Below are 15833 nucleotides of genomic sequence, written 5' to 3' on the forward strand. Positions count from 1 at the left end.
ATTTAATGGCCGCGAATGCCTACGAAGTTGTATCTCCTCCCCGTGCTTTTTCTGACGTTGCAGGCAGACGCCAGACGTGCCTGTAGCGGCACTTGCTGCGAACACAGCGGCTGGTGAGCCGACAGGTTGGCCTGCAAAAGGTGGTGCGCTGTCTGCAGTGCCACGGGCTGCACAGACGCCTGCGACGTGTCGGCTGCCAACGGCTCGCCACACCGGCACGTCAAGCGGGCCAGCTTCATTCACCGAATACCCCTACACAGTGTCACAATAACGCTGACTGGTGACTTTACCTTGTTCAAAGATTTAGAGGCCAGTACGCCCATGCAACACTATGCCACCAAAACTATGATATCCGGTGATGTTCCTGGGTGCATTACGTTTTCCCATCTCTTGCTACATCTGGTGCGTCCGGCAATGGCGAACATCATTACTTTGGCGGTCCAGTTGTTATCGTGTGAGCAAACATAAAACACTGTACACTCAACGGTCAACCTTAGATACTATACACCTTCCCGGGTGCGTCCCTTCTGCGATAAATGTGGCCCTGACTGCATTTTTATGGATGGCAATGTGCGACCGCATCGAACAACGAGTGGGGAGCAGCTCTCCGAACGAGATGATATTTGGCGGATGGACTGGCCTGCCCGTTCTCCCGACTTAGCCAGTTGCCCGGGCTGCTCCTTGTGCCGTTATCTGCTACCTACCGCCCGTGTACTTATTCCCCTGCTTCGCGGCGCTTTCTTGCAGCACGGCGTAATGTGGCAAGTTTCGGTCCGCCTTTCTCAAATCAAGTGATTGCTGCGATTGTAAGTTGTTTACAATTGGAAGCTATTTGGAACAGGAAAGTGTACTGCGAAAATAAACACGTTACAATTGATTTATTTTGACTGTATCATGAACGTTTTTGCTGGACGAGCGAATGCATAAGACTTTTCGCAAATAGACGTTTTAACAATTTCTTTTTTCATTTCAAAATTAGTTTCTGAACTAGCCTTGTAGAAACCTTGTGGGCAAAGTACAGAAATCTCAATTGTTCGTTGGCACCAATTTGCACATTCGATCGTTGCTTCAGTGCTCCCACATGTCAACTTTCAAACTGTTCAGGATATTCTGTCGTCTCTAGTATCATTGTCAACAACCTATCGTCGAAAACAAATATGAAAATACCAAGTGGATCCTTGCGGCTGGTGTAAAACTAGTAGAGCCTCCCGAATGTTGCCACCTGCGATCCAGAGCGCTGTTAGTCGAGCGTGCAGTACATCGCTGCCAGGGCGGCCGAGCTCACTTCATGGAGCAAGGTCGAAAGCTCAAATCCCAACGAGCACGTGTGGGATGCGTTGGGGGGAGGTACTACAGCACGTTCAGATGCACTAGCGACCATCCAGCAGTTGACCACGCTGGTGGAGGAACTGAACGCCCTACCACCAACTCCTTACCAACCTTGCATCCAGCATGGGAGCACTTTACAAAGCATGAACTGCCGTCCATGGCGACCACACACCCCATTGACAACCATGTCCTATCCTTTTTAAACGTCCAGGAAACCATATTATAAGTCACTGCAGTGTAATTATTGCCTTTGAATGAAAAGTGTCACTTCTATTCATCTTATGGGGTATTTCTTTCAGTTACCTTCTATACTATACACTGATGTGGCAAAACTTATAGGCTAGCGATTTCGACGTTATACAGATGACAATACTATCACGAACGTAAGGTATGAAAGTGGCAGAGCATTTTATTTATTTACACGTCGAGTTTCGTAGGACCAAACTGGGGAGCAAATTTCCAAGGTCGTGGAACGTGTCAGTACACGAAATTACAACATAAAAGTAATAACAGATAAAAATAAAATATTTAAAAACCAGAATACAGCCAAGCCATAAGTTTAAGTAAACGCAATCATCAATACAACAAGAATCAGCTTAATTTGTCAAGAAACTCTTCGACAGAATAGGAGTGGCCCATGAGGAAACTCTTCAGTTTCGATCTGAAAGCGCGTGGATACTGCTAAAATTTTTAAATTCTAGTGGTAGCTAGCAGTATATTTGGTAATTTGTGGTAAGTTCTATGTGACCTAGGTCGTCGGTGCCTTAGCTTACACACACAAAGTATCTTCGCGCGGCTACAGCAGTATACTGCACACCTTTCTGCACAACAGTTAGGTGAGTCCGATCCAAATGCAGGTTTGATGTCTGTCGAGTATTAACTGAGTGAAAGCTGCTTATTCTTGGGAATACTGTAATATTGTTAACAAGCATTAGTGGAGCTTTCATTAGTACTCAAATGTTTCATGTGAGGTTTCCAAGGTGATTATGGCCGCGGACGGGAATTAAGACTTTGAACGTGGAATTGTAGTTGGGCTAGACGCTAAGGACATTCCATTTTGGAAATCGTTAGGGAGTTCAATATTCCGAAATCCACAATGTCAGGAGTGTGCCGGACGTACCAAATTTCAAATTTCAGTCGTTACCTCTCGCCACGAACAAGGCAATGGCCGACGGCTTTCACTTAATGACTGAAAGCAGCGACGTTTGCTTAGAATTGTCAATGCTAACAGACAAGCAACACTGCGTGAAACGACAGAAATCAATGTAGGACATACAAGGAACGTATCCGTTACGATACTGTGGTGAAATTTGGCGTTAATGGGCAATGACAGCAGACGACCAATGCGAGTGCCTTTGTTAGCAGCATGACATCGCCTGCAGCGCCTCTCCTGGGGTGGGCTGGACTGGACTCTAGACCACTGGAAAACCGTCGCCTGGTCGGATGAGTACCGATTTCAGTGGGTAAGAGCTTATCGTAGGGTTCGAGTGTGGCGGAGATCCTATGAAGCAATGGACCTAAGTTGTAAACAATCCACGGTGCAAGCTGATGGCGGCTCCATAATGGTGTTGGCTATGTTTACATGGGGTTCATTGGGTCCTCCGGTCCAACTGAACAGATCACTGACTGCTAATGGTTATGTTCGGCTATTCTGAAACCATTTGCTGCGATTCATGGACTTCATGTTCCCAAACAACGACAGAATTTTTGTGCATGACAATTTGATATGTCACGGAGCCACAATTGTTCGCAATTGCCTTTTAGAATATTCTGGACAATTTGAGCGAATGGTGTGGCCAGCCACATCGCACGACATGAATCCCATCGAACATCTATGGGTCATAATCGAGAGGTTAGTTCGTGCACAAAATCGTGCACTAGAAACACATTCGCAATTATGGACGGCCACAGAGGCTGCATGGCTCAGTATTTCTGTAGGGGCTTCCAACGAATTGTTGAGTCCACGCGACGTCGAGTTGCTGCATTGCGCCGGATAAAAGAAGGTCCGTCACGACATTAGGAGGTACCTCATAACTTTTGTCATCTCAGCATACTGCAGCCGTTATTTCAATGTAAGGTCTAAGTTTGATCGAGTAGTGATACCTCATGCGTGTGTTCCTTTCATTTCGAAGTTTTGCACACTAGTTTATGTAGCGCTGTAAAAAATATGGAGGGGGCACATTGTTTTAACGACCCTCGTATGTCTGCGGTCTTCTACTTCAAGGGCAAGTGGCGGAATTAGTGTTAGAGTGGACCGTTCTTCGACCTCCTCTAATCTGCGTGGGGTTGGCGACCGCCCGCAATGAGTGCAGCGCGCCTTCGGCAGTGAGTCAGTGCGGCGGTAGCTATCACTCTTGCCCAGCCCTCGCCGCCGCCGCCGCCGCCCTGCCCACCCGTGGCGGCGCCGCGCCGGGTCAAGAGGAACGAAGCGCCGCAATTATTTCTGCGGCCGCAGCCGCTGCGAGTTACGAGGGCGCCTCCAAATTACTTGGCAGCCCGCCCCAGCCCGGCCAACGTCCGCCCACACAGAAAGCGAGCGAAGCGTCGCGGGGAAAATTAAATGCCGCCATCAGTGGGCTGCGACATGCGATCGCCGCCACCGCGGCGGCTGTCTACTGTTTACGGGTCGCTCGCGCTTCGCTTTCAATTAGCAGACAGTAAATTCCTGCAGCAAGTGGGCCAGCCATGGCGCCGCCAAGGCGCCTGCCAGTCAGCCAGTCTCTCTCTCTCTCTCTCTCTCTCTCTCTCTCTCTCTCTCCCTCCCACTGTGTGTGTGCGTGTGCGCGCGCACTGGCAAAAGGCCGCCATCGCTCGCTGTTACCACAATTAACTCAACGCCGATTCATTGGGGCATTAACTGAATGGAAGGCGACGTCACAGTCAAGTTGCTGGACACGTGAAAGATAGCACATGTTATCCCAATTCAGAAGCCTGGGAAAGATCATTCCCAGCCAGCATCTATCGCCCGATAAGCTTATTGCCTACTATGGGAAAAGAATTGGAGCGAAGCTCCTTAACAGGGTCACCGCTCAACTGAAACAATACATCATCATACGCCAAGAGCAGTTTAGGTTGCAGGCCAAGTTGACTGCGGCACACTTCAGCTCATTCGGATCACTGAATTAATCCAGTACAATTTTAAAAGGTCCAACTCTAAACTCTTCTTCGTGGATACAGAAAAAGCTTCTCTCTAGTTTGGAGCCTTAACCTGCTGGAGAAGCTTCTTACCAATGTGAAGATTTTGGATAGGTTCCGCTTCCTACACGACCGACAACTCTTCCTTAACCTTGAACGGAAGACGTGCGGCACGAAACATCCCATCGCTGGCATCCGTCAGGGCTCTGTCTTCTTGCCGCTATTGTTTAATATTTATATTAACGACGTGCCATTGGAACACAATACGTCCACGAGTCTTTAGGCTGATGACGTGGCTTTCTTAATCACGAGTCCTATTATATTGCAGCTGACTGCGCGCATGCAGAGACAACTGAATTGACTTGAAACAAAACTGTAGCAGTCATTTACGAAGAAACTGCCGATACTGGTCGTGAACTTTATGATCAAAGAAGACAAGACACCCTGGAAGACTCACTAAGTACCTCTGTGTATGGCTCGGCAAAGGACTAATCTTCAAAACAAACATTAAGAAGAAAAAAAGACGACATTAAAAATGTTAAATGTCCTGATGCTTATCTTTCTCGGCAAAAATCTCAACACGGAAACGAAGCTAAAACTCTTCAAGGCGACAGTACAGCTTACCCTCCCATAAGGCAGGGCAGCAAAGGGGGACGACCAACTACACTAATATTAAAGTACTTCAGACTCATCAGAACTAAATGTCTTAGATCTCTCATAGTGGACAAATACACAAGTGATTCACAGGACCCTCACAAAAAATACCTTAGCGACAAGATACGCAACCACAGAACTACCATATTCCAATGGATAGACAATTTAGGATATGTTGTTCGGCAGCTGGAAAACTTAGGCACCATCAAACCACGTTCTTGGCATAGATCCTACATTTATTAACAAAATTTAAAGAACCGGCTTTAAACAGTTATTCTCTAGGAATATACTGCAATCCCCTACATATCACTCACACAGTGATCATGGGGATAAGACTAGAATAATTACTGCACACACAGACGCATTCAAACAATCTTCCTTCACTCCACACGTGAATGGAACAGAAAGAAACACTAATAACTGGTAGTGGGCTGTACCCTCTGCCATCCTCCTCACAGTGGCTTGCAGAGTATAGAGGTAGAGGTATACCAGTTATACCAATGGCAAAAGCACATAAAAAAAAGGTTTGAATTGGTTCCTAATCCATTCTATTCAATAAACTTAACTGGGAGTGACTTGTTCCTTGAAACTTTGGCATGCTGTGAAGAAATTTTTATCAAATGAGGAAGTGATAGTTGCTGTTAAATTTTTGCAGAGTCTGGCACAACCTATTTTTCCGATGGGATATAGAACCTGAAAGATCGCTGGACTATATGTATAACCCTCAAAAGACAGTATGTCGAGAAGTAAGGTGAGTTGTTAATGAAACAAACATTTGTCCTTTGTTTATTTACCAAACTTATCTTCTCACCCTTGCAAATACAAACTTAAACAATATTTATAAAGCAATGCATACGGCTTCATTACCTTAGTGATTGTTTATTTTCTTTCCAGTTACCACATGACATCCAAAACAACTGATTTCCTCATTCATTATACATGCACACTGCAGGCTTTTTCTCTGCCACTGTATTGTAAATCTGAAATCATTCTTTGCTTGCAGATGAACACTCAATGGAAAAAAATATTTAAATCCATACAGAAAAGAGCAGTGTGCCATGAAAACGATGCGAAACAGAATAAAGACCAAGATGACACAAGAGCGGGAAATTGTGAGTGCAGCAAAATCAGATTAACTTTTGATGTTATAAAAAGACAGTGTTGTCACTGTACCTCTTCCCCCCTCCCCTAAACGTGAACTTTAACATCAAAAGATTCTTCCCGAGAGACCTGAATGTTGCTGTCCCTTCGGTTGATGCCCTGTGTGAGCACTGCCATCTGAAATGCCCTTCACGTGTTAGACATTTCATTCCGTCGAGTGTAAATTTAATTTAGAGCGGTTGTCATATCAACTGCCCATATCTACACCTGTGTTTAGATGATGGCCATAGTGAAGAAACTATCATACTTCTTGAACATGTCGTCTGAAATTTACAGAGAAAGCTGAAGCTTCGATCGCAGCACACTAGGGATACAAAAGCATCTTAAACAGAAATGTTTGACAATTTACGGCAAATCACTACTGCCATTAGCGCCCACGAAATATGCAATGTGAACCCTAAGGCCAATGACAAAATTTCGGAGGCTATTCACGGAGATTTTATACATACCTTTGTTAATGTGAAAATGTATTCAAAACGAAGAAAAAGTCTTCCACATGCAGTAACTGTAACATGGATGGATGCTGTGTCTCAGTGTAGGCATTTATGTACAGATGTAAACTTATTGTGATGTGGTTGCCGTGTGACTACAGGAAAAGCTCAGCATGGCGGCATCGTGGAGCTCCTCCATAGCATTCAGTCAACCCCTACACAATGTGGGTAACAACAACTCTTCAACAGTACAACTAGCAATACTGCTGTGAATCACAATTAACATAAATTAATGCTATCAGAAAAGCTAAACACAGGGCCAAGAGTGAAGTGGCCATTACTGTTAACAGGGTTGGAAGAGAACAGTTTACTGCCAAACACGACAGTGAAAACTGTCGACATAGGCACCATTGTGCAGATATTTCCAGTGCAACAGAGATAAATGGGAGAAAGAAATCAAACAAAATGCAATTTGGCTTGTTGGACAGACCTCAGTTTAATCACCACATAAATTCATGCACAAATAGGTGGAAAGAGCCATTATTATTCTATCATAAAACTGACGATTTATCATTCCAAGGATTAAGTTGTGGGGTGTACAAAAAGAATATACACAGAGATTCATTAGAAGAATCCTTAGGAAATGCAAGTCTTCACGGAAGAGATGGCTTATGAAACCACATACAATTGATTTTTTAGTTTTGCCCCGTATGTTTTCTAGTACGAGTCCTGTGGAAATGTTCACTTTCACCACACACACACACACACACACACACACACACACACACACAAAAAAGAGAGAGAGAGAGAGAGAGAGAGAGAGAGAGAGAGAGAGAGAGAGAGAGAGAGAGAGAGAGAGAGAGAGGGGGGGGGGGAGGGAGGGGGGGGGGGAGGGGGGTAGAAAAAAATGCAGCGCATTTTGTTGTGTGTGTGTTAACAAGTGCAAAAGTGTCACGGAGATGCTAGTGATATTCCGGTGGCAGACGTCACAAGAGAGGTGTGCATCACAGAGAAGTTTACTGCTAAAATACCGACGAAGTACGGTACATGAAGGATCCCCGCGCCCCATCGTGAGCACAACAAAAATGAGGAAAAATGGTAGTAGCACCTCATGTAGACCCCGCCATATACCGTAACACGCTTTTGTGGGTATAAATGTAAGTGTAAGGAATAACAATAATGCAAATACTCCTCCACAATACCAAAATCGTTGGTTGTGTTCAGCAGGTCTCCTGCTTACTAGGTAGATGTATCAGTCGCGAACACCACCTTGGCACTGTGGTAGGACACAATTGCATGGACTACCCGAGCATGTCCCTCTCTCCCACCAATCAGTCGAAATTCCCACAGTATCTGATCTTTTGGACACGCCTAGAGGCTGCTGAAAGTTTGGCGGCAATGCTGTTTTCTCTCTGAAGTGGGCCAAGAACTCCATTTCTTAGAAGGAAGTTGATCTGAAAGAATCTGTTACTCACTGCTGATGGTCAGAATGACATTCATGGATTCAAATCAGGAGACCTCGCTGTCTCGTCAACGCGGGAAATATCTTCACCTGCGAGAAATCCGTTCACCACCAAACATGGATTCAGATAGGCATTATCTTTCAGGAAGTGAAAGGCTTTGTAAGCTTCATGCCTTAGAAGTTGATCATGGGGTCTTGCTGCATCAGCTCTGTGTCTGGACATTAACGGAATTGCTCGAAACACCCACGCATATGTTAAATTCTGAACACCCACCCAACATAATGTCTGCCGCGTGGGAAGGCACGTTATGCTGCCAGGGGTTCCAAACTGTGTTGTGGCTCCCAGCAGCGTCCAGCCTTATGGTACTCCATACACGGGGCCACTCAAAAGCAACTTACTGCCGACGTGATTTCATAATCAGCTGGCAGCTAATCACTTTGTGTGTAGTTAAACAGGCTCCACACACAGTACGACTGCACAGTGACTCCCTCGTCAATCGCTTGCAATGCGTTGCCAACCGGTTGTCAGTGACTGTGCCCATGTTATGAAGTGACCTGAGTTGCAAAGTGTCCTCTAACATGGCTCTGTATTGGTTTAATTTGAAGGTGAATGCGTAGTTTGTTAACATTAACTTTGTATGGGATGTCTGGAGCATCCCATTTCCTACAACAAGCAGCTTCCAGATTACTGCAGGAGAGACTTGGCAGGGAAAGCGGGGTGTGAAGTAGGAAAAGAATTTTGTTTTACTTGTGTCGTATACTGCACATATATTGTTTAAAATACAATTACCGGTCTATCAATGGAAGCAAACGTACAAAAAAATGAACTACATCCGAAGAGGCCCATTGTACCACCCGCCACAATTTAATCCTCTGCTAACAGGCGTCACTGGATCTCGAGATTGAGGGGCATATGGTCAACACACAGTTCTCCCGGCCATTGTCACGTTTCATGACTGGAGCCGCTACTTCCCAATCACGTATCTCCTCATTTGGGCTCACAAGGGATGCGCGCAGCCTGCTTGCCAACAGTGCTAGACAGATCGGATGATCACCAATCTAAGTGCTATCCCAGCCCGACAGCACTTAACTTCGGTGATCTGATGGCAACCCGTCACCACTGCGGCAAGGCCGTTGGCTCTTGTGAAATTACATTGTCAAGTGGAAACGAACAGTGAAAGGCCATGAATCTCAGATACCTGTAAACACAGTGGCGTACATATGCAAATTATTTAATGAGCAAGAACCACCACCACATTTCCGTATGTATAACTCAAGCTATATGGGTTTTCAAATTAAAAATAATGATGTGTTACAGCGCTAAAAATCAGCTGCACCAAATCACTGTCACGATGATTAGTCATTCTGTAAAAAGTTACAAATTTCTAATCCGTTTCTTACACATCCTTGGCTGTTACATACATTCTACAGTTTATATTTCTTCGGATATTCGGATGAATCCATAATTTTCTTCATTTTCTTGTTCCTGTGTAATACTAGTAGAGAACCACATCTTCCTCTGAGCTCGAATCTGTGATCAACAAGCCGAGTGTAACCAACAGATGTCAGAGTGTGACAGACAATACTCCCTCTCCTCCACCCTCGCACATGGCATCTTGCAGTTTCTCATTTCTGAGTTGCCCTATGTGCAGAACTACGTTACCAGCTAGTCGGCAGCCAGTTACTGATGTATACCACCCGCCCAGCTGCTCTGGACATGTTACCATATCTATTACAATAAGTGGGTCAGCTTCCCAGCAACTGGCAAGTGCGTCTTTGTCAGGAAACACTATAAGCGATTTAATACTCCCTATCAATTAGTTGAAAAACTCTGCAGTAATGGGGATTTCGCTGTTCGGCTTAACAAAGCTACAGATTACCACAGTTATGCACATTTAATTAGTTATGTGCAGTTTGTTCATGACAAATTTCATGAAGATCTTTTCTAAAGCAAAATAACTCTTGGAACAGAAGCAACAGACCTCTCTGAAAAACAGCATTCTTTCGTTGATGAAAAGAACCATGGGGAAAATTGTACACATGTCACATGTTGTGTACAGAGGGAGGTCTTAGAGGGGCTGGCAGCTAAGCCGGACTGCAAGCTTCAATTCGTAAGAAGTCTTCTCATCCTATCTGGACACACTGCTTTATTCACTAAGACGTTCTGGCATCAAAAAGCAGGAGCCCTGTTGTCCTTCATGAGGTTATTCTATCAATGATCCAAGTAGCAAGCAAACTTCATTAAAAGTCTGCCATCAAGACGAGGTGTTTTCAACAAATCTGGGCACATTTCCCTAATTTATTAAATTAACTCCAGCTGGCTTTCATGTAGGAACAGCTTGAAAAGTGTTTATGAACTCAGGAATGAACTTTTCCTCTTCCCTTGTTCAACACAACATTTGAATTTCGGGAAGTTCATCGATAGTAAATGTATTTAAGCCTGCATGTCTTTGTGGCATCTTTGAAAAACTCAATTCATTGAATGCATCCCTCCAATGTATACAGACCAATATTTTGTAATTGTCAGACAAAATTTCAACCTTCAGAAACCACTATAGCACAAGAAAAAGATGGATGATAAAGTGCATTACATTTCCCCTGCTCTTCATGTGGCTTTAGAAGAGTAAAGAATTCAAGCCTGTGTGTGTAGATAATTTAATTTAACTCAATGATAACTTCCTGAAGTAAGTTATTTATAGAAAGAAGCTGATCAATACAACAGCATCAAAGATCTTTTCAGTACAGATCTTCCACATTACTTACCACTGAACAATGAGAGCAATTTACTAACACTTTTCCTCAGAGCCAATTTGAAATCCAAGGTGGTTTCATCATCACTGCTTAAGTTTTGGATTTTGATGAAACATCTGTATCCACAAGTCACCATGAGCTTTGATACCTTTCGCAACATCCTACTTCTGTGATGTACGTTTCCCTACATTGGCGGTCATAAACACAAAATAAAGATCGCAATTAAATGGAGATATGAGCTGCTATCTCCAAACTTGTGCAGAGATTTGAAGAACTGATGAAGCAAACTCATCCTTCCCACTTATTTCTTCACAGGAATAAGATTTAGTAACATTAAAGGTTGATTAAAATGTGTTAACAGTTAACAAACAAATCGTCTTTTTCCTAGCCTCATTCCACATCTTCAGGGGCTGGCATGTTACTTCAGATTTGGCATTATTAGCAGCAGAGGGTGCCGATTGCCCTTCCTTGCACTAACTTCCCCTCTCTGAAGGAGTTTGTTTACCCCATATATCTGCATCTGTTATTCTCAAGGGCGAGTACATTTTCTGAATGTTTGCAAATCTTACAGCTAAGGCTTGATCTGGGTACCAACCCGGTATGCACCTAGTTGGATGAAGGAAAGCGCATAAAATACCACATCAAGGCTCGCTGGCTCACTGGCCCTTGTTAAGCCACCACAATATTTAACCCATATCCCGGAAGCACACATTTTAACTTCCTCGACTACCAGGGCAGGTTTCACAGCAAAGAAATAACTACTTTTAGTGCAGGAGGAGCCCTGTTGCTTATGTTCAGGTCAAGGAGTTTGATCCAAGGGGTTTGAAACCCACAGGCATAAGCCGTATTCATATCATGGTTTCTCGCATTTCTGGTGACATTTTTGTTTTGATGCACTAACAGACTGTAGACTAAGGGGTAAGTGTTTGGACTGTAGGTATCTGGCCACCGTCAATTTATTGCAGCCCACTTATTAAGAATGTGCAGTCATCCAGCTTTGTATGGTACCACCTGCTTCTGTACGCTCTGGTACTCAGACAGATCGACTGAGCTTTTTTTGGCATTCCCAGATTCGCTCATCCACATCCTTTAAGTGCTGCGTCATCCCTTCAGCCTTCATTTTCATGTATCACTGCGTGCCATAAAGTAATAAAATATCTGCGGCAAGCAATGATTCTGCTATCAGGTAATGTGTTTTGTTCAAATGGTTCTGAGCACTATGGGACTTAACATCTCTGGTCATCAGTCCCCTAGAACTTAGAACTACTTAAACCTAACTAACCTAAAGACATCACACACAACCATGCCTGAGGCAGGATTCGAACCTGCGACCGTAGCGGTCACGCGGTTCCAGACTGAAGCACCTAGAACCGCACGGCCACACCGGCCGGCAATGTGTTTTGTTCATCCAGGTTGCTTTGTCATCCAGAGTGTCAATCCCTGGAGGATTTGCCCCATTAAGGAGCAATATGAGATCCACAAAGTTCTCGGGAACTGAGCTTGCTTATCAGTTTTCGCTTCTCAGCTCTTTAATGTGCCAAACAAAACCAGACGAAAGTACTCTGCATTATCTTTGTTTCCATTTTGTGTTTGCTGCCTCTTTCTATAAGAATCTGAGCAACTTCACTGACTTGTTAATTTGTTGTGGAATGTAGTACGCTGCACTGAAAGATGTACTTAAAAAATTGCAACAGTAACCACATACAATTAAGCTCTGAAATGTTCTAACAACTTTCAAAAATGGTTACAAAAATAATTGAGTCTTATGGGGTTATTAGTATCGAAAATAGCAACAATATTTATAGGCACGCCCAAAATGGGTATGTGACACCAGGGGATGCCACTGCAGTTGGGTTGGTGTCTCCCACCATGTGGTATGTCATCACAGTAATATCATCAGTCACTATACTATCCCTGCACCATACAAAGTTACAACACGTTGTAGGCATGACAGCCGGCGGCAACACTACGACCTGAACTTCCAACATTACGCCACTTACCCATTAACAATGAGATGCCTGATGTTTGCTGCTGGAACTTCTCATGTTGCTCAAGTGCACAGATCTCTTCACTCTTACCATGTTAGTGGCCTCTCATTGTGTGGTGCGCCCACAATAATTTCACCTTTAAGTCTTGTGTTGCTACAAATTCTGTACTACATATTTTAATGTGCGACACTGCTGAAAACATCCTCCATATACATCAGAATGCTAGTGTCAACCAGGGCCAGATATTGGGCTCTGAGCACTATAGGACTCAACACCTTAGGTCATAAGTCCCCTAGAACCTAGATCTACTTAAACCTAACTAACCTAACGACATCACACACACCCATGCCCGAGGCAGGATTCGAACCTGCGACCGTAGCAGTCCCGCGGTTCCGGACTGCAGCGCCAGAACCGCTAGACCACCGCGGCCGGCGCCAGATATTAATTTAATGTATCATTTTCATGTGAGAACAGGTTCTGATGGAAATAGCTTGTAAAATTTGATGTGTAATCCCACAATGATAACCAGATTCAAATTGCGAGAGATTTCTACATGTCTCTGAATGGTCAGGAACAGTATCAGTCATACTTGTTGAACATATAACTTCCTACCTGGTCAAAAATGCTGCTATTAAAGGTCAAGGAGGCAGCAGGATGGGGGGTTACCTTTATCAAAAATGACTCATATTAATGTCAAATCCATAGATTGCAGGGTCGATAGCCCAACTGATGTTATGCCTGATGACATTTATCTGAAAATTTAGGGACCAGAACTCTGTACAATATTCTAGAAATTGCTATAAAAACACATACATACATACATACATAAACCATCATTTATATTACATGAAGTGATAAAAAGGTATACTAATGATAAAAAATGAGTTCTCTGTTCCTTTATATTCTCATTTATGCCCTACATAGTTCATCCGAGTTCTGTACTTGCTCACTATTTTTATTGAAGGTGCGATTTGAGAATGGCTAAGAGATGTGGGCCAGTTTCACGATGTCAATATGAGGCATACAGAAGAACAGACAACAACAATGAACACTGAGGGCTTCATGTAAGTTCTAACTGTAATAGAGGAAGACACTTATCCTGTTTACAGGGCTACTGACTAATGACTATCTCTTCTTCACATTCCAATTGCAACCAAGAATTGGTTTTAGCAACCAACCCAAGCTTTCAGCTGCCAGTGTGAATATGTAGAAGTTTGTTTTCTTCAAAAACAATTTCATTGGCTATTATTTAATTTTTCATCATAATGATCATGTCCGCAAGATTCGTGGTTTGTTGTTACATTGTTCTTATGTCCCTATAGTGCAACTAAGACTACATATCAGTACATCTATTACTTCACTTTCTTTCCTGTAAAATAAGAGCCGTCACAAAGGCAGATGGTATCTAGTGCAGCAATATTTTCCTCCTATTCACTATTATTTCCAAGTTTTTTATCGATGACACCTTATTCAGGAGTTAAAGTGACCTGCTGCTGATGAAAATGAGTGTAGCTAACAACAGAATATAATGTAGGTCTGGTGTCACATGTCAACATGTTTTGTGTCACAAACTGCATTCTCATTTGACAGATTCGCATAACTACACATATTTATACAATATGAATGTCAGTTCTCACAAATGAACGGTATTACATGTAATGTTCTACAAGGAGGGTTAATGCATTTATGCGTTATTTGAAAGCAATGATACATAGTCGAAGCCTTCCAATTTCTGTCAACTGCAAAGGAAGTTGTGAAACTGCAGCAAAAAAAAATGCTACTTCGATTAAAATAACTTTGTGATTGACACATCTGTGGTGGGGAGTGGAGTTGCCAACTCATACACAACATACCACAAGATTGTGTGATAGACAGTATTGTGCACACAAGGAAAACTTATCTGACGCAGCCAGGCCCAATCTAGTTCCATCCCACACCCTGAGGAGCCTGTATGCCCTGGAAACCCACTGCTGCTTGTGCCTGTAGAAGGCGACAGCAACCATGGGGGGGGGGGGGGGGGGGGGGGGCGAGAACGGGCTGCAGTAGGCTAACTACTGTCAGCTACCACTTGACTCATGAAATGTTAATCACAAAGTTATTTTAATCAAAATATACACTTGCAGCTGGGGTCATGACCACAACCACCTGCTCACTAATGAGTAGATATGAAACTTCAATTTACAGTATTGTCTTTGAACAAGGTAAAACTAACCAATGAGTATACTGACTAGACTTGCAACATACTTTCTCACAAATATTTACAGTTCAGGCTTTACGAAAAAGCTACTACTTTCATGGGGAATTTCACGCAAAACACTGATTATTCCTGTGAAAAACTTGTGATAGCATATCAATTCCTGGTGATCTGCACAGCCTTTCTTCAAATCTTCCCCCTCTCTTCTGTTATTTTCATTTGGTAAACACTGCAGGCTGAAGAACAATGGGCAAGAAATGGTCAAAAAGAGTTTACTAAGTGACCACCTGCCTTTGTGGACAATGAATTGTACTTTGAATGTTTCCTGGCAATCTCTAGCTGACATTAAATATGCTATGAAAAACACGCTCTTCAATTATGCCTCTACATTCTGCATTGTCAATTCTGTACAGATTTTTTTTGCACTGTATGATAATTATGTTTTTGCTGAGATGCAACTGTCATGCCCGTTTTAGCAATTTCTTCTCGTCACATAAATAACTTGCTTTCATGATGATCTCTCATCTCAAAGTGTATCTGATGTTTCAAATCCACACTAATCTATGAGGCCATTTTTATAAATGCCTTGTGCCTTCATTTCATATTATTGGTCAGCATTTATTAGCCCAAAAGCCATTTTGGGCTATGAAATGCTGACCAATAATATGAAATGTTTTGTTACTTTCCCAATTTAAAGAAACAAAATCAGTTGTTCATCTTCAACATAG

At 43.3% G+C, this 15833-nt stretch overlaps 1 protein-coding gene across 4 annotated transcripts in view; it reads right to left on the reverse strand.

Annotated features, from left to right (window-relative positions):
• LOC126178373 (syntaxin-1A) overlaps window positions 1–15833 on the reverse strand; it is a 378467-nt gene that overhangs the window by 354000 nt on the left and 8634 nt on the right. The gene's annotated exons all lie outside the window — the stretch shown is intronic.

This window comes from Schistocerca cancellata, chromosome 1 (genome assembly GCF_023864275.1).
Source record: "Schistocerca cancellata isolate TAMUIC-IGC-003103 chromosome 1, iqSchCanc2.1, whole genome shotgun sequence".
Classification (NCBI taxonomy): Eukaryota; Metazoa; Arthropoda; class Insecta; order Orthoptera; family Acrididae; genus Schistocerca; species Schistocerca cancellata.